This window comes from Schistocerca serialis, chromosome 1, assembly GCF_023864345.2.
Source record: "Schistocerca serialis cubense isolate TAMUIC-IGC-003099 chromosome 1, iqSchSeri2.2, whole genome shotgun sequence".
Lineage (NCBI taxonomy): Eukaryota > Metazoa > Arthropoda > Insecta > Orthoptera > Acrididae > Schistocerca > Schistocerca serialis.
This window is the reverse complement of record NC_064638.1, coordinates 1,161,289,832-1,161,309,780: the sequence shown is the minus strand read 5'-3', so window position 1 is coordinate 1,161,309,780 and position 19,949 is coordinate 1,161,289,832.

Genomic DNA, 19,949 nt, shown 5'->3' with positions numbered 1-19,949 from the left:
CGTCCCCATCTGTTGACTCAGGGACCGAGTCGTAGCTGCACGATCCGTTACAGCCATGCGGATAAGATGCCTGTCATCGCGACTGCTAGTGATATGAGGCCGTCGGGAACCAGCACGGCGTTCCGTATTACCCTCCTGAACCCACCGATTCCATATTCTGATAACAGTCACTGGATCTCGACCAACGCGTGCAGCAATGTCGTGATACGATAAACCGGAATCGCGATAGGCTACAATCCGACCTTTATCAAAGTCTGAAATGTGACGGTACACATTTCTCCTCCTTACACGAGGTGTCACAACAACGTTTCACCAGGCAACGCCGGTCAACTGCTGTTTGTGTATGAGAAAACGGTTGGAAACGGTTGTGGGTGTTGCCACCGGCGCCAACCTAGTCTGAATGCTCTGAAAAGCTAATCATTTGCATATCAGAGCATCTTCTTCCTGTCGGTTAAATTTCGCGTCTGTAGCACGTCATCTTCGTTGCGTACCAATGTTAATGGCCAGTAGTGTACTTGCTTAGGTCGGCGATTATATTTCGATGTTATTAAGCCTTGTTAACGTTTCATAGTACTCGAAGATAATCCTCTATAACGGATGCTCTATATGACACTACGAGAAATATCATATTCAGTTACCTGGATACGGATTGCTGAGGAGCTGATGTACGTATTACCCACGTGATAACACATTCATTAACCATAATCATCTATTTCTCTTAACACTCATTACCTGTTTAAAATCTGCAGCACGCTGTCTGTTGCCAGCTGGCATATATTCGTATATATTCGTATATATATGTGTGTGTCTGTGTGTGTGTGTGTGTGTGTGTGTGTGTGTGTGTGTGTGTGTGTGTTTGTGTGTGTGGAGAGTGAGGGGGAGGGGAGGTAGTTATCGTCGATGGAATGTGTTAGATGTCTTAAACATCCATACAGATACACTGAGATGACGAGGAAGCAGATCGAAAGAAAGCAAACAAAAGAAAGGTGCTTGGCATCACTGCTTGTAGATCTTGGGATCCCGGGCTCGATCCAGGCGGGGTCTGAGATTTTCATCGCTCGGGGTCTAGGTGTTTGTAATGTTATCATTTCACCTCACCTTCGCCGACGTGCGAGTCGTCGAAGTGGCTTCAAATAAAAAGAGTTGCCACAGGCAGTCGAATAACTCTGAACGGAGTCTCAAAACCAAAAATGTCATCCTATAATTTCATTTTTTTTTTTTTGCCTCATCTACACCTAGATCAACATCTTCCAGATACTCCGCACGCCACCGTACGCTGTATGGCGGAAAGTACCCTGTACCACTACGTGTCATTTTCTTTCCTGTTCCACTATCAAATAAAGCGAGGGAAAAGCGACGGTCCATATGCGTCCTTATGAGCCCTAATTTTTCGTATCTTATCTTCGTCGTCCTTACGTGCAATGTATCTTAGCAGCACTAGAATCGTTCGGCGTCACCTTCAAATGCCGGTTCTCTAAATTTTCTCAACAGAATTTCTAGGAAAGAAGGTCGTCTTCCTTCCAAGGATTCCTATTTCATTCTCCGTAACACGTGTTGTTCGAACCTACCGGTAACAGATCTAGCAGCCCGCCTCTAAATTGCTTCGATGTCTTCCTTCAGTCCGACCTGGTACGGATCCCAAACACTCCAGCAGCACTCAAGAACAGGTCCCAGCAGCGCCCTATGTGTAGTCACCTACACAGGTTAACCACACTTTCCCAAAATTCAGCTAGTAAACCGAAGCCGACCATTCGCCTCCCTACGACATTTCTCATTTGCTCGTTCCACCTCATGTCGCTTTGCAGCGTTACGCCCAGATATTTAAACTACTTGACAGTGTCAAGCAGGACACTGGTAATACTGTAGCCGAGCATAGAAGACTTGATCTTCCTACTCGTCCGCATTAACTTATATTTACCCACATTTAGGGCTAGCTGTCTATCATCTCTCCAATTGCAAATTTTTTCTTGTATCTTCCTTCAGTCACTCAACTTCCACACCTTACCGTACACCACGGCATCATTAGCAAACAACCGCAGATTGCTGCCCACACTGTCCGCCAAACCGTTTAGGCATAGAGAACAACAACGGTCCTATCACACTTCCCTGGGGCACTCCAGACGATACCCTTGTCTCGCATGAACACTCGTCGCCGAGCACAGCATGCTGGTATCTATTTTGTTTCGAGCCCGTCACATATTTGTAAACTTATTTCATATCCTCGTACCTTCGTTAACAGCCTGCAGTGCTTAAAACTTCAGTGCACCTTATCAGACATGGCTAAAGAGTTGCATAGGAACTCTACATTTGTACGAGGCACAGCTAGATACTTGTCAAGTTAACAGTTTCAAAACAACGTAGTGTGTGGGAAAATGAATTGTGTGCCACATGTGTTATACTTCGTTATCCTGACGCAAATGTTTTCCAAACGTAATCAATGGTGAACGTGAACGGTTCCACATTTAGTCTGTAAAGGCTGAAGTCAGATTACGTAAGCAAGATGATGATAGCATTATGCAGAAGCCATCTGTGAAGGTGACTGAAGACTGTCTCCCGTATCCTTTTGAAGACTCTCTGGTTCGAAATATGCGGCGAACATCGATACTCAAAGGAAATCGCCTGATCATAGAACCACACCAGTGAGGGAAATATATTTTCCCAGCTGATCAACGGCATGAGGATGCAGAAGGTAATGGAAACCACTGCATTAAAGACACGTGTATCCACAGGACATGTGGCCTGTAATTCCAGAATAGTCCCCCATTCGGATCTCCGGGAGGGGACTGCCGAGAGGGAGGTTATCATGAGAAAAAGGTTGAGTAATCAACGGGAGGATAACATTCTACTCACCGGGGCGTCTAATGTCAGAAGCTTGAACGTGGTAGGGAAACTAGAAAATCTGAAAAGGGAAATGCAAAGGCTCAATCTAGATATAGTAAGGGTCAATGAAGTGAAGTGGAAAGAAGACAAGGATTTCTGGTCAGATGAGTATAGGGTAATATCAACAGCAACAGAAAATCGTATAACAGGAGTAGGATTCGTTATGAACAAGAAGGTAGGGCAGAGAGTCCGTTACAGTTCAACGACAGGATTGTTCTTATCAGAACTGACAGTAAACGAACACCGACAACGATAGTTCAGATATACAGGCCGACGTCGCAAGCTGAAGATGAAGAGATAGAGAAAGTGTATAAGGATATTGAAAGGGTAATAAAGTATGTAAAGGGGGATGAAAATATAATTGTCATGGGGGACTGGAATGCAGTTGTAGGGGTAGGAGTAGAAGAAAAGTTTACAGGAGAATATGGGCTTTGGACAAGAAATGATAGAGGAGAAAGACTAATTGAGTTCCGTAACAAGTTTCAGCTAGTAATATCGAATACCCTGTTCAAGAATCACAAGAGGAGGAGGTATACTTGGAAAAGTCCGGGTGATACTGGAAGATTTCAGTTAGATTACACCATGGTCAGCTAGAAATAACTAAATCAGATACTGGATTGTAAGACGTACCCAGGAGCAGATATAGACTCAGATCACAATATACTGGTGATGAAGAGTAGGCTCAAGTATAAGACATTAGTCAATTAGTCAGGGAGAATTAATACGCAAATAAGGGGATACGGAAGTACTAAGGAATGACGAGGTACGGTTGAAGTTCTCTAAGACTATAGATACAGTAATAAGGAATAGCTCAGTAGGAAGTACAGTAGATCAGAAAGGGACATCTCTAAAAAGGCCGAGAACAGAAGTTGAAAAGGAAAACATAGGTACAAAGGAGATAACTGCGAAGAAACCATGGGTAACAGAAGGAATACTTCAGTTGATCCATGAAAGGAGGAAGTATAAAAATGTTGCGGGAAACTCAGGAATACAGAAATACAAGTTGCTGAGGTATGAAATAAATGGGAAGTGCAGGGAAGCTAAAACGAAATGGCTGCAGAGAAAATGAGAAGACATCGAAAAAGAAATGATTGTGGGAAGGGCATTTCAGCGTGCAGGAAAGTCCAAACTGCCTTCGGTGACATTAAAAGCAAGTGTGGTAACGTTAAGAGTGCAATGGGGATTCCACTGATAAATGCAGAGGAGAGAGGGGGTAGGTGGAAAGAATACGTTGAAAGCCTCTATGAGGGGTAAGATTCGTCTGATGTGATAGAAGAAGAAACAGGAGTCGATTTAGAAGAGATAAGGGATCCAGTATTAGGATCAGAATTTAAATGAGCTTTGCAGGACTTTAGGTCAACTAAGGCAGAAGGGATAGACAATTTTCCATCAGAATTTCTAAAATCGTTTGGGGAAGTGGCAACAAGACGACTATTCACGTTGGTGTGTAGAATATATGACTCTGGCGACATACCATCTGACTTTCGGAAAAGCATCATCTACACAATTCCGTAGACGGCAATAGCTGACTAGTCCTAGAACTATCGTACAATCAGCTTAACAGCACGGGCATCCAAGTTTCTGACAAGAATAATATACAGAAGAAAGGAAAAGAAAACTGAGGATGCGCTAGATGACGATCAGTTTGGTTTTAGGGAAAGTAAAGCCACAAGAGAGGCATTCTGACGTTGCGGTTAATAATGGAAGCAAAACTAAAGAAAAATCAAGACACGTTCATAGGATTTGCCGATAATCTAAAATGGTGCAAGATGTTCAAAATTCTGAAAAAAGTAGAAGTAAGCTATAGGGAGAGACGGGTCTTATACAATACGTACAACAGCCCTAGGGAATAACGAGAGTGGGCGTCCAAGAACGAAGTGCTCGTACTAAAAAGGGTGTAAGACAATGATGTAGCCTTTCGCCCCTATTACTTAATCTGTACATCGAGAAAGCAATGTTGAATATAAAAGAAAGGTTAGGGAGTGAAATTAAAATTCATTAAAATTCTGTGATACGATTCACTGAAGACATTGCTATCCTGAGTGAAAGTGAAGAAGAATTACATGATCTGCTGAACGGAATGAACAGCCTTATGAGTACATGGTATGGATTGCGAGTAAATCGGAGAAAGACGAAGATAATGAGAAGTAGTAGAAATGAGAACAGCGAGAAACTTAACATCAGGATTGATGGTCACGAAGTCAATGAAGTTAAGGAATTCTGCTACCTTGGCAGTAAAATGAGAAATCAAGATCAGAGGAGGAGGACATCAAAAGCAGATTAGCTATGGCAAAAAAGGCATTCCTAGCCAAGAGAAGTTTATTAATATCGAATTTCTGTCTTAATTTGAGGAAGAAATTCTGAGAATGTACGTGTGGAGTATAAGATTGTATGGTAGTGAAACATGGACTATGGGAAAACCGGAACTGAAGATAATCGAAGTATTTGAGATGTGGTGCTACAGAACCATGTTGAAAATTAGGTGGACTGATAAGGTAAGGAATGAGGAGGTTCTAAGCAGAATCGGAGAGAAAGGAATATGTGGAAAACACTGATAAGGAGAAGGGATAGGATGATAGGGCATCTGTTAAGACATCAGGGAATGACTTCCATTGTACTAGAGGAGGTTGTAGAAGGTCAAAACTGTAGAAGAAGACAGAGATTGGAATACATCCAGCAAATAATTGAGGACGTAGGTTGCAAGTGCTACTCTGATATGAAGAGGTTAGCACAGGAGAGGAATTCGTGGCGGGCCGCATCAAACCAGTCACAGAAGATTAATGACAAAAAAGCTGCCCTGATATTAACAGTCATGACGATTCATTTATCAAATTTCCATCGATTTGAATCAAGTGTGTGTTAGAAATGGCCGAACAGCTTCCGGCATATATGCCTCCAGTCAGCCCACATTTACTTATATTTCATCATACCTTATAGGAATGTTGACGCTGCTGTAGTAGGCCAGTAAGCAGTTAATATGGGTAGGCCTTCACACACTACGAAACGACAAGTGGTCAGTAAGTGTGAGAACGAAGATGCGAGTACGGGTCAAGTGGTACACAAGAGTATGGACAACGCGGCGATCTACTCTAAGAGGCCTGGCGGCAAACGTACAACTTTGTTTATTAATACTAACTATTTAAATTTTTATATACGCCTCAACCTACACTATCCGCATTAGCCACAGTGACAGCTTTCTAACTATGGTTTCAGTAAACCCAAAATCAAGCTAAAATTTTAATCAGTATTCTTATGTAATGTTGTCCAACATTGAACGATTAAACTGAGCAATCACAATGGCGCCCTCAGCAGTCATGTGCGAAACACCGAACCTAGCTCACCACACAGTCTTTGACTAGCATTGAAGCACTGTAAAGCTGATTTTGACATCGACACCAATTATTTACAGCGAGTGGATATTTTATGAAATTCAGCTCAGCTAAAAGTATTTTTCGAGCTCGGAAAACGTACGTATGCGATCTTGTGTTTGGGGGAAGTCACATATGAATTAAAGTCGTGTGGAAATCTTTGTGAACGTGCAATGTTGATCAAGTGAAGATTAAGTTCCTCGAACTTCGATTGATTGTTGCTATTAGATTGTCTCTAAGGATTATTTTGTCAATATTTTTCATAAAATAAGGTGGCATTCTTTCATTTCGATACTTTCATTGTAGCGGTGTGGAGACTTTCCCACATGCCATTCCATCACTCACCATTGATTCCACGCATGTAAGGATCTGGAACCTGCGAGGAAGAAACTGCTAATTAGTTAGGAAGGGGTAGGAGGAGATACAAATTGGGAACTACTTTCTAGACAGGATCCGAACCCTGGTAATTTATCTAGCAGTAGTGCTAGTTCAATAATGTGCATATGAGAGCTCTTCCAGTATGGAATGTCTCAGTCTTTAGAACAACATTCTAAGATCGATCTCCGGTACCACATAGACATTACGTTTTTCTAGAAACTATACGACAGCGACAAACGTCTGCAGAGTAAAAGATTACTTTTCAACTGTCATTTTGCAGTTGTTTTACACTGTATAGATGGCAGCAGCTGTGAACTCAGTACTGTTACTTTTGCTCATAACGATGTATCACCTAAGTCAGAAACTAAACTCACAGACTGGCAGTGACAACTAGAAGGTATATAGCAAGAAAAGACACCAACAAAGGAAAGTGTCGAAATGAAAGTAAACGACAGAGGAGCGAAAACGCACAATAGCAACGTAGGAGGATGAGACATAGTATTTTATCACTTCGATAAATCCATCTGCGACCACGAAACTTAGTAATGACGTCAGTCTTTCTCTACATAGGCACAGAAATGTTCAACCTCGGAAATTATGTGGTCATCATTAGGGAAAAGCCTACCACTCAATGGTTTCTTCACACGTGGAACGGCGAAGAAATCGCCGAGTGCCATGGCAGGAAAATGAGGGAGACCTCCACTTCTGATGCGATTCCCCAAACTGTTTACTCTCTCTGAGTCTCCAAGTGTACCCATGCCATGGTGAGCGCTCTACATTTTGAGTCATTTGAATGAAATTCAGCACTAAACCATTTTAGGTATCCTTACAAGTGTGGTTTTCCTTCGGTGTTTGGAAACAAGTGCTTTTCTACACCAAGCAGTTTTAATCTTCTTCTTCACGTACCAGGCAAATCGCCCGTTACACAGCTCCATCTCTTGTATGGTCCTTCTCAATCCATACGATCTACATGTTCTTTAAATTTTCTCCTATTTTTCTTTATTTTTCGTGTAGGTTACTTATTGTTAAAACATTCTTTACATCTTTATTTCGGTTTCGATCTCCCTTTGTACAACCTTCCACTTTTCTTAGAAATCTCCACTCTTGATTCCGTATCCTACGTTTTGACGTCTTGTTGTTACCCATACTTCATTTTCATAAATAATGTTTCGCACTGCTGTTGTTAAAACTTCAGCTGGGTTTCTTTTCTGCCTTTATTCTGCAAACTTTTTACGATGGCTCCACTTATAGAAGTAAATCTAATTAATGTTTGGTCCACGTCGTGGTTGTATTCATAAGTGATGTCACATCCTACATATTTAAGTTGTTTTACTTACTACAAGATTTTAAGACCACGTTACATCTTAGTGGTAGTCTGCTCTGAAATACCATAACTCCCGTTTTACCTACTGACAATATTAGACTGTGATATGAGGCTATTTGCTTCAACTTAAAGACTCCCATCCGTAGGTCATATACATACCTACATGGCTGAGAGACAATCAAGAAGGTCTACATGACGATAGCGAGACTTGCCACGGCAGAACACTTAACTACAACAACTTACTAGAAAGCAGCGAGGAGACGAGCCTCGGGAAGGATCAGGAATGACTTCTTGAGACCCAGACAGCCATCTCCCAATCTCTGGAACTGCAGCGCAGCCCCTGTAAATCCTGAGATGCACCTCAGGGGGCCAGAGGCTAACCATCCAGACAAATGAGTGTTACAGCTTGGTTCTAACACCAAGTGAAGTATTATAGTGTTGTGTAGTGTAACGTTGTGTAGCATAGTGTTGTAGCAGTGTAGTCCAGAACTATAAATTACAAAATTTGTAAACTACCATTGCCGCATAGCATAACAGACCAGTATCGTGTGCCTTCTGAATTCTGGATGAACCGATATCCATGAACAGATGGCCAAATGGTAGTATGAAGACATTTTTAGTTATAATTAGCATTATTTTTAACGTAGTTATTCCACGTAGATTTCTCCCACCTTCCCCTTAAATAGTACAATTCTTGAAACATCCTGGCAGATTAAAACTGTGTGCCGGATCGAGACTCGAACACGGGACATTTGCCTTTCCCGAGTTCGAGTCTCGTTCCAGCACACAGTTTTAATCCGCCAGGAAGTTTCATATCAGCGCACACTCCGCTGTAGAGTGAAAATCTCATTCTGGAAACATCCCCCAGGCTGTGGCTAAGCCATGTGTCCGCAATATCCTTTCTTTCAGGAGTGCTAGTTCTGCAAAGTTCGCAGGAGATCTTCTGTAAAGTTTGGAAGGTAGCAGGTGGGGTACTGGCGGAAGTAAAGCTGTGAGAACGTGGCGTGCGTCGTGCTTGGGTAGCTAAATTGGTAGAGCACTTGCCCGCGAAAGGCAAAGGTACCGAGTTCGAGTCTCGGTCCGGCACACAGTTTTAATCTGCCAGGAAGTTTCATATCAGCGGACATTCCGCTGCAGAGTGAAAATCTCATTCTGAGTACAATTCTTAGTTATTACTACACATTTGAAAATATGTAAAATGTTATGTGCTTTATTCATACCGTTTCATGTGAAACATTCGGTATGTTCTTTTATTAGGATACAGAGTCAAAGAAAATAGTAGATAAATTAATAAATAAATCTCCAGTTAGTCACATGACAGCTGCATATAAAATGATTTTGTTCAAATGAATTTGCACAGAACACTTCACGCAACCACAAACCTTGACGCAAGGTATTTAGATATTGAATACATAGCCGATTGTCAGCAAACCGCAAGAAATTTCCACTTCTTCCAGTTATATATCTAACAAGAAGTGCTTTAAACAGATGTGGCTTACGTAATATTACCCTTCGCCACACATCAGTTGTTGCATCAAGGACGTCGGCTCTTGTGTGGTTTAGGTAGAGGCTTAAGATTTATGGTCTTATGCGACAAACCATCTAAAGAATATCGCTCCTTCCTGGATCGTAGGGAGCGCTCCCCTGTGTCTCAGGGGTGTCATAATCAGCCTCCACCAAATCCTCCCTTTATGAGTAACAACAATTACTCATGACGTCTACTAAGATATATGATCTTTTCGTGGTGGTAGAGGCTTCAATAGTGGTCCTCAGTCGTATTCCACTGACAACGCTATTGCTCGTGAACGCGCAAAAATATCAAACTATAGTACACATTCTTCCAGTTTAAAATCAGCCTAGCGCACCTACTATTTCACTATTGATAACAAACCACTGGAAACAGTAACTACTACAAAATACTCGTAACTTGAAAGTAATCGTCCAGAGCCACTTACAGATAAACATCATGTTGAGATTTGTTAAATGAACCTTAAGAAAAATGTTCTTTTCGCGAAAGAAATGACTTACAAAACCTCAGATCGATCAGTCTGGAACCTTAGCACGTTGGGTTAATAGAAAATGGTAGACAATATCCAACGTAGAACGGTGTAATTCGTCGAGGGGTTAGTTAGTCGGCCCATGGCCATTACGGAGGTGTTTAACAATCTCTAGTGGCTTTCGCAATAAGGCTTCGTGTATCACAGAGTTACTTTTTTTTTTAATTCTGAGAGCGTACGCTCCAGGTAGGGCCGGCCAACATACTGCTTTCTCCCACATATGTTTTGTAAAATTACCAGGAAGAAAATCAGATAAATCAGAACTCAATCGACAGATATTTTCCCTCGCACCCGCGCCATACGCCAATGGATCAAGGAAGGTAGGGGGGTCGTGGAGGGATGGGGGAGACGGGGGGGGGGGGGGGGAGAAGACAGTGCTAGGTACCTTCCACCACACACCGTAAGTGGATTTGTAGCGTCTAACAATAGACATAAGTGCTAGTGGCATACCTTGGATGCAGACACCTTCAGCATATTTTTAGTACAGGTGTAAAGGCGTTATTGGTGAACATTGAATCTGATGTGGGTCCTGTACGAATAGTAGTTGAATGGTTCCAGTAAAACAAGGGCGTAAATTCCTTTGTGCAAACAATGTGAAGTACACTTCAGAGTGCGTGCCTCATTTTGTGATCCAGAGCGAGTATTCCGCGAAAACAATTGCTACAGTATATTAAAAAACTATAACCAGATCCGACAGAAACTTCTGTGTGTCATAACCGGAATACCTGCCTATTGTCTATCAAAACCGACTGATTCTTTATACACACAGCTGTGTTGTGAACAGCTTAGTAATCCCCGAGACTGACATCATCACAACAATTCTAGGTATAATTCTTGATAAGTTTTCAGTTTGAGAGCTTTGGGTGTCAGATGAACACTTATAACGATTGGGTGGTTATAATTAGAGTGCAACTACTGACGGACGTCCAGTGTGGCTTTTAAGTATAGTACTTCAGCGAAACTTGGTTTATGTGCTAATACGTTATGCACGCTGGAAAAAAATAGTTCGAATTTTGGCCACCAGGTGAAAATCTAGCGCTGTACAGTACCTCGTCGACATCTTCGGTGCTCAAACTGCACAAATAAGAAAAAGATAATGGCTTGCAAAGGAAAGAATCCAGCCAGAACGAAAATAATAATAGACGAGAAAATTTTAGAACAAGTATCACAGGCCGGCCGCGGTGGCCGAGTGGTTCTAGGTGCTTCAGTCCAAAACCGCGCGACCGCTATGGTCGCAGGTTCGAATCCTGCGTCAGGCATGGATAAGTGTGATGTCCTTAGGTTAGTTAGATTTAAGTAGTTCTAAGTTCTAGGGGACTGATGACCTCAGATGCTAAGTCCCATAGTGCTCAGAGCCAAGTATCACACTTCAATTATCGAGGAAGTGATATTAGTTTTAACTATGACAAAAACAATGAGAAGATGGTTAATAAATATCAAGCTATCTGAGGAACAATTCGAAGAACTTTCGGGGGAAAAACAAGAAAAGAAACACAAATAAAATTCTATAAAGTTATGGGTGTAGTCTCCTATATGGTTCTGAATCATGGGAAGTAAGAAATAAAGAAAAAAAAATATCACAAGCAGCAAAGATGAGGTTCATGACATATGTAAGACACTGTGATAAAATGGATAAGATAAAGAACAGAACAATAAGATCAGATTTAAAGAGATTTTCGGTTTATGACAAGATAGAAGAGAACAAAATTAAATGGATGGATCATGCCGATAGAATGACAAAAAACAGATTGCAAAAACAGATAATGAATTATCGACTGACTGGAAAGAGAGAACTAGGTAGAAATCGTAATAGATGAATGGATGGACGATAGAGAGCGGAAAGGGTGACTGCAACTCCTAATCCTTGGAAGGAGATGATGATGATGATGATAATGTGTAAGCTGTGGTTAATAATAAAATCAACATTATGCCTTTCTTAGTTGTTTGGCCTTTTCTGCCCACCTTCTGCTCTTAATCTTTTATATTTGGAAACATGAATATACATCTTTCTTCCATTCACAGCACCACATGCCGCCCAAAATTGGAACTAATTTTCTTCCAGTATAAATCGGTTCCGCATTAACACATTAGAACATCTATTGTGATTCGCTGCTATACGACAATTATCGTCCACATCGGAGTAACTGGATTTTAATTACAACCATTCAGTACAAGCTGGTTAGCAGGAACACAGGATTTATTGAAAACAATGTGTTGGCATAGCTTTTCCATGATATATCCAACATCTACGCGTTTCTACAATACCATAGCTGTTAATACAATGTTGTTCTTTGGTCTTTAGGTCTAAGACTGGTTTGATGCAGCTCTTCTCACTAGTCTATCTTGTGCAAGTACCTTCATCTCTGAATGACTACTTCCACCTATATCCATTTCAGCATCTTTAAAAATTCGTACCGCCTACAATTTTTAGTCCACACATTTCTCTCCATAACAAATTGTATGTTCCTTGTTGCCTTTGGATCTGGTCCCATTTTTTAGTCTTGTGGAGCATTAAATAATTCCTTTTCTTACTCAGTTCCACAAAGTAATTCCTCATTAGTTGTTGGAGCTGCCCACCTCATCCTCAATGTTTTTCTGTAGCACCGGATTTTAGAAGCTCCTACTCTCTTATTTTCTAAATCTCTACTACCTTAGAAGGCTACACACCAGAAAAATTTCGTCCGAAAAGTCTCTCTAACACTACATGTTAACAAATTCCCCTTCTTCGGTAATAGTTTTCTATCGAACCTATCTACTTTGGGCATGATCAGCTATTTTGCTGCCCAAATAGCAAAACTTTTCAGTGTCTCATTTCCTAATCTAATTTCCAACCATCGCTTGATTTAATTCGCCTATTACTGGAAAAGGTTCCTTCGACTTCAAGGGTGGCTATGTTCATGCAGGCCGGCCGGTGTGGCAGTGCGGTTCTAGGCGCGTCAGTCTGGAACCGCGTGACCGCTACGGTCGCAGGTTCGAATCCTGCCTCGGGCTTGGATGTGTGTGATGTCCTTAGGTTAGTTAGGTTTAAGTAGTTCTAAGTTCTAGGGGACTGGTGACCACAGATGTTGAGTCCCATAGTGCTCAGAGCCATTTGAACCATCTTGTTCATGCAGCACGACGGACCTGCCACTCAGTCTAGAAGTTAGGTTACACAACATGGAAACGTAAAATTACCCGCAGTCAAAGCCGCCGAACCTTGTCCTTTTACAGTTTTGTCTGTGTGGATGACTGAACGACACAGTCTACAAATAGAAAGTAAACAGAAAAGACGAACTGATAGTTCAGATTCGGAATAGCACTGTCCTTACAAAACAACACAAACACGCCATCTGATAAGCTGCATATGGTGTTGTCAAGAGAATTCCGGAGAGCGTTAAACTCTGAAGTGAAATTACTCAAAATTAACTAGGAATTTAACAATATACCTCTGCTTAACACCTCTGTGAGTATGTTTTTCGATTACATTGTACCAACTGAACCAATGGTTACTCAGTACATGTTATAAACAATGATTTTTTCGAATTAGTCGTTACTACAACCTACTGAAATATCTGCTATTCTTGCTGAAACTTTCTGTATATAAAATACAAGATCTGAAGATATTCATATGGCACCTAGGTGACTTTTAATGCATTATTCAACGATAAGTTTGAAACTGCTTGCGATGACATTCTCAATACACGCAACCGCAAAAGGCGTTACAAAATATTTTTTCGCTCATTAAACTAGGGCTTTTACTCTAAAATAGCCCACAGCTTTATAGCCCTGAACCTACCATGTGTAGTCATCGAGTCAGGAAATAACATGCCAGTAGTCATGAAATTGGTCACCCTTGTGTCAAAAAATTAAGTTGTTGTCACCAGGAGTTGGGCAGCATACGTTGATAACCATGGGAAGAAAAATAAGTTTTTTCCATTTAGTTTCAAAATTGATTTTTTCTGTTCATCTTCATATCGTTACTACAGAGATCAGAAAATCTGCCAATGCAATTAGTCACTCTTCCTGACCTTCATTCATTTTAATGATGAGGAATGAAATTTTAGTCTAATAACACGAAATTTATTCCTTCTTAATTATAATAACTTTTATGTTTCGTCATGGAAATTGCTAGTAGGAAAAGAAGGAAAGGGAAAAATTGTGGGTAAATGTGGATTGGGGAAAAGGTATGAAAGAGAAATCCATCTGGTAAAATTTTGCACTGGGCATAATTTAATGATCGCTAACACTTGGTTTAAGAGTCATGAAAGACGATTTTATACGTGTAAGCAACCTGGAAACACTGAAATGTTTGAGATTGATTACATAACGGTAAGAATGAGATTTTGGAACGAGATTTTAAACTTCAAGACATCGCCAGGAGTAGATGCGGGCTCTTCATCACAATGTATTACCTATGAACTGTACATTAAAGCTAAAAAAATTCACAAAAGGTTAAGAAATTCATTATTTGAGACCTGCATTAGTGAAAGAAGCAAAGGTTGTTATCAGTTTCAGAGGGAGAATTAGACAACCTACGAAAGAGGAAAAGAACACGTTAGAACATGAATGGGTAGTTTTTAGACACGAAATAAAGAAGGCAGCATAAGATCAAATAGATAAAAAGGCAAGGCCTAGTAGGAATCCTTGGATAACACTGGAGATACTGAATTTAATTGACGAAAGAACAAAATACAAAAATGCAGCAAATGACGCTTGAGAAAGGAAATACAAATGTCTAAAATTGAGCTTGACAGGAAGTGCAAAATGGCTAAGCAGGAATGGCTAACGGACAAATGTAGGGATATATAAGCATATATTACTTTGGGAAAGATAGATACAGCATACAGCAAAATTAAAGAAGACTCTGGAGAAAAGAGTACTAGCTGTGTGAATATCAAGAGCTTCTAAGCAAAGGGAGGAAAGCTGAAAAGTGGAACCTGTATATAGAGGGGCTATACAAGGGAAATGAAACTGAAGGCAGTATTGTACAAATGGAAGAAGACGAAGATGAAGGTGAGATGGGAGATATGATCCTGCGAGTATAATTTGACAGAGCACTGAAAGACGTAAGTCGACAGAAGGCCTGTGGAGTAGATGAAATTTCGTCGGAGCTACTTACATCATAGGGAGAGCCAGTCATGACAAAACTATTCCACCTGGTCTAAAAAACGTATGGAACAGTCAAAATAAAGTCAGACCTCAGGAAGAATGTAGTAATTCCAATTCCAAAGAAAGCACATGCTGAAAGCTGTGAATGTTACGGAACTATTAGTTTAATAGGTCATGGCTCCAAAATACTGCATGAATTCTTCACAGACGAGTGAAGAAACTGATAGAAGTGTATCTCGGGGAAGATCAGTTGGACTTCCGGAGAAAAGCAGGAACACACGAGACAATAATGAGCCTACTTCTCTTAGAAAATACGTTAAGGAAAGGCAAACCTACGTTATAACACTTGTATACTTAGTGGAAGCTTTTGATAATGTTGACTGGAATATGCTCTTTGAAAATTGAAGGCAGTATGGGTAAAATATAGTGAGCGATAGGTTATTTACAACTTGTAGAGAAACCAGGTGGCTGTTATAAGAGTCGAGGGGCATGAAAGGGAAGTAGAAGTTAGAAGGGATTGCGACAGGGTTGTAGCCTATCCCGCCTCTTCCCGATGTTATTCAGTCTGTACACTGAGCAAGTAGTAAAGGAAATCAGAGAAATATTTGGAGTAGAAATTAAATTTCAGGGAGAAAAAATAAAAACTTTGAAGTTTGGTGATGACACTGTAATTCTGTCCGAGTCAGCAAAAAACTTGCAGGAGCAGTTGAACGGAATAGACACTGTCTTGCAAGGAGGGTATAGGATTAACGTTAACAAAAGCAAAATAAGGGTAGTGGAATATGGTCTATTGAAATCAAGTGATGATGAGGGAATTACAGGAGGAAACAAGACAATAAAAGTAGTAGATGAGGTTTATTATTTCACCTGTAGAATATCTGTTGATGGCCAATGGCAAGAAAAGCGTTTCAGAAAAACAGAAATTTCTTAACACTGAATATAGATTTAAATGTTATCAATTCTTTTCTGAAAGTATTTGTCGTGAGGGTAGCTTGAGTGAAAGTGAAAAGTGTACTATAAACAGTTAAGACAAAAAAGAGAACAGAAGCATTTGTAAAGTGGTGCCGTAGATGAAGGCTGAAGATTTGATGGGTAGGTCGTGTATCTGTTGAGGAAATACCAAATTTAAATGGGGAGAAGAGATATTTGTGGCACAACTTGGTTACGATAAGAGGTCGGTTGACAGGGCACGTTCTGAGTCGTCCTGAGATCACCAATTTAATACTGGAGAGACGTGAGGGGGTTAAGAATTGTAGAGGGAGGTCAAGAGATGAATTCAGTTGATAAGAGTGTTGGTTGTAATAGTTACCTGGAGATGAAGAGTCTCGCACAGGATAGTCTAGCGTGGAGAGCTGCATCAAACATGTCTTCGGACTGGAGATCACGACAACAGAAACATGTTTCATCTGTTGTTATTTGATGTTTATAGCGTGTTTCAGTGGCAAAACACCTAGCTCCTTAAACAATCGACGAGTATTTTGTAATATTGTATATCATTCTAATTTCATGCTTTTCTCAAAGGAAAATTTAATTACTTACCGAAGTGTTGAACCGACCTGTTTGAAATGTTCCGACACGAAGCTCCTTACTTCTGCGATGAGTGGGCAAATTCTCATTATATCACGTGTGTGCTATCGGCTTGAACTACTGAAGACCTGACTTGTTTACGTACCGATTTTCCATATTATCCTGTCGCGTCCTCGGGAGACGGGGCACTTTCGAGGGCGAGCACTTCTTCTCCAGCGCAGTACACCACGACCTGGCAGGATGTGCTGCCATTTGTTGGGCCGCTCCGCGAGGCTCGCTTGCGGCGCCTAATTCCCAATTAGACTCGCGGTGATTCGGCTGAAATATGGCTGGCCATTCCGTGCTGCAAAAAAGAGCTCATTCTTCTTCCGGACACCTAACGCCCCATTCTGCGGCCGGATATTCATTACCACTGCGTCGCGGAAGGTGTTCTATTAACGCAGTGAACGCACAAATAACCTGCTGAATTGTTAACAACTAGAGAAGGTGTAGGCAGTTTTAATAGTACCAGAAGCAGTGCGGAATGCCTTTCAAAGAAACAAAGAAATTCCATCTAGGGAAAACGTACACACTTGATGTTATGTAACTTCGACAAATTTGCACACAGCTGATGATTTCATTGTCAAGAGACTGGAAATTTCGTAACAAAATGGATGATTCCCACTGCATATCAACGATGAAAGAGTTCTAAGGTGCATACTCAATGTAAAACTACGAGGGTCGTTCAGTAAGTAATGCCCCACTTATTTTTCTCGGAACATACACTACTGGCCATTAAAATTGCTACACCACGAAGATGACGTGCTACAGACACGAAATTTAACCGACAGGAAGAAGATGCTGTGATATGCAAATGATTAGCTTTTCAGAGCATTCGCGCAAAGTTGGCGCCAGTGGCGACACCTTCAACGTGCTGACATGAGGAAAGTTACCAACCGATTTCTCATACACAAACAGCAGTTGACCGGCGTTGGTAGGTGAAACGTTGTTGTGATGCCTCGTGTAAGGAGGAGAAATGCGTACCATCACGTTTTCGACTTTGATAAAGATCTGATTGTAGCCTATCGCGATTGCGGTTCATCGTATCGCGACATTGCTGCTCGCGTTGGTCGAGATCCAATTACTGTTAGCAGAATATGGAATCGGTAGGTTCAGGAGGGTAATACGGAACACCGTGCTGGATCCCAACGGCTTCGTATCACTAGCAGTCGAGATGACAGGCATCTTATCGGCATGGCTGTAACGGATCGTGCAGCCACGTCTTGATCCCTGAGTCAACAGATGGGGACGTATGCAAGACAAGAACCATCTGCACGAACAGTCCGACGACGTTTGCAGCAGCATGGACTATCAGCTCGGACACCAGGGCTGCGGTTACCCTTGACGCTGCATCATAGACGCGAGCGCCTGCGATGGTGTGCTCAACGACAAACCTGGGTGCACGAATGGCAAAACGTCATTTTTTCGGATGAGTCCAGGTTCTGTTTACAGCATCATGATGGTCGCATCCGTGTTTGGCGACATCGCGGTGAACGCACATTGGAAGCGTGTATTCGTCATCGCCATACTGGCGTATCACCCGGTGTGATGGTAGGGGGTGCCACTGCTTACACGTCTCGGTCACCCCTTGTTCGCATTGACGGCACTTTCAACAGTGGACGTTACATTTCAGAGGTGTTACGACGCGTGGCTCTACCCTTCATCCGATCCCTGCGAAACCCTACATTTCAGCAGGATAATGCACGACCGAATGTTACAGATTCTGTACGGGCCTTTCTGGATACGGAAAATGTTCCACTTCTGCCCTGGCCAGCACATTCTCCAGATCTCTCACCAATCGAAAACGTCTGGTCAATGGTGACCGAGCAACTGGATCGTCACAATACGCCAGTCACTACTCTTGATGAACTGTGGTATCGTGTAGAAGCTGCATGGGCAGCTGTACCTGTTCACGCCATCCCAGCTCCGTTTGACTCAATGCCCAGGCGTATCAAGGCCGTTATTACGGCCAGAGGTGGTTGTTCTGGGTACTGATTTCTCAGGATCTATGCACCAAATTGCGTGGAAATGTAATCATGTGTCAGTTGTAGTATGATATATTTGTCCAATGAATACCCGTTTATCATCTGCATTTCTTCAAGGTGTAGCAATTTTAATAGCCAGTAGTGTATTTGTTATCAAGTGTCAGAATTTGGTAACAATATATATCAGCACGTCTTACCCATGTCCTTTACTTCTACGTAGTCTCCATCGCGTTCTATGGCCTTAGGCCAACGTTGTGGAAGGCGATGTATTCCCTGCTGGTAAAAGCTCGTGTCCTGTAGGCGTAGCCATGTCTTCACTGCATGATTGTGTGTTCGCCATAGAGTATTTTTAGGCGGTCCCAGGAGGTGAAAGTCCGAGGTTGCCAGGTCTGGACTGTAGGGTGGATGAGGAAATGATGTCCAATCCAATTTGGTGATGTGTTCCCGGGTTTTCTGACATGTTTGTGTGTGTGTGTGGGGGGGGGGGGGGGGGTTGGGTTATCGTGTAGGAGCATGATTTCTCCTTGATTCTTGTCCGATCGTACACGTCAGAAATGGTTCTTGAGTTTGTTCAGAGCCTTCCCGTATGCCTCTGAATTGATGATTGACCATCTTGGCATCACATCCACGAGAATGACGCCGTCACTATCCCAGAAGACAGTCACCATGGCTCCTCGGCAGATGGGGTCGTCTCGGATTTCTTCTTTTGTGGTGAATGAGTATGATGCCACTCCATGGACTGACATTTTGTTTGCGGCACAAAATGGTGCACCCAGCTTTCGTCCACCGTAACGATCCGTGACAGAAACGCCTCTCTGTCGGGCTGAAAACGCTCCAACAATTCAGATGAAATGGCCTTTCTTTGAACCTTGTGGTCTGCTGTGGGCATTCGTGAAACCCATCGTGAGCACCTCTTTAAATATCAGAGAGTTTAGATCATTGCCGACTCACTTTAAATGCTGACCGACAACTGTAGAGCCAATTGTTGAGTTGTGATGCGCCGGTCGGCGCGAATAATAGTATCCGCACGATTCAGCATGTCCGGGACGGTGGCTGTGACAAGATGTCCCGAGCATGGCTGATCATGGAGTTCTGTTTTTGCATTTCCTGAGGCTGTAACGTTCTTTACCCATTGCCCAACCGTACTCCCATCAACTGCTGTATCGTCCCCACAACAGTTCGTGGGCCCCTGGTCATTTCACCCCTTCATTTGCCATGGAGGTCACAACAGCGACGCCCAACGTCAAAATCAAGCGGTATTCTCAAGGATGAGCTAAGAAACATTTCAGAGACACTGACGGTC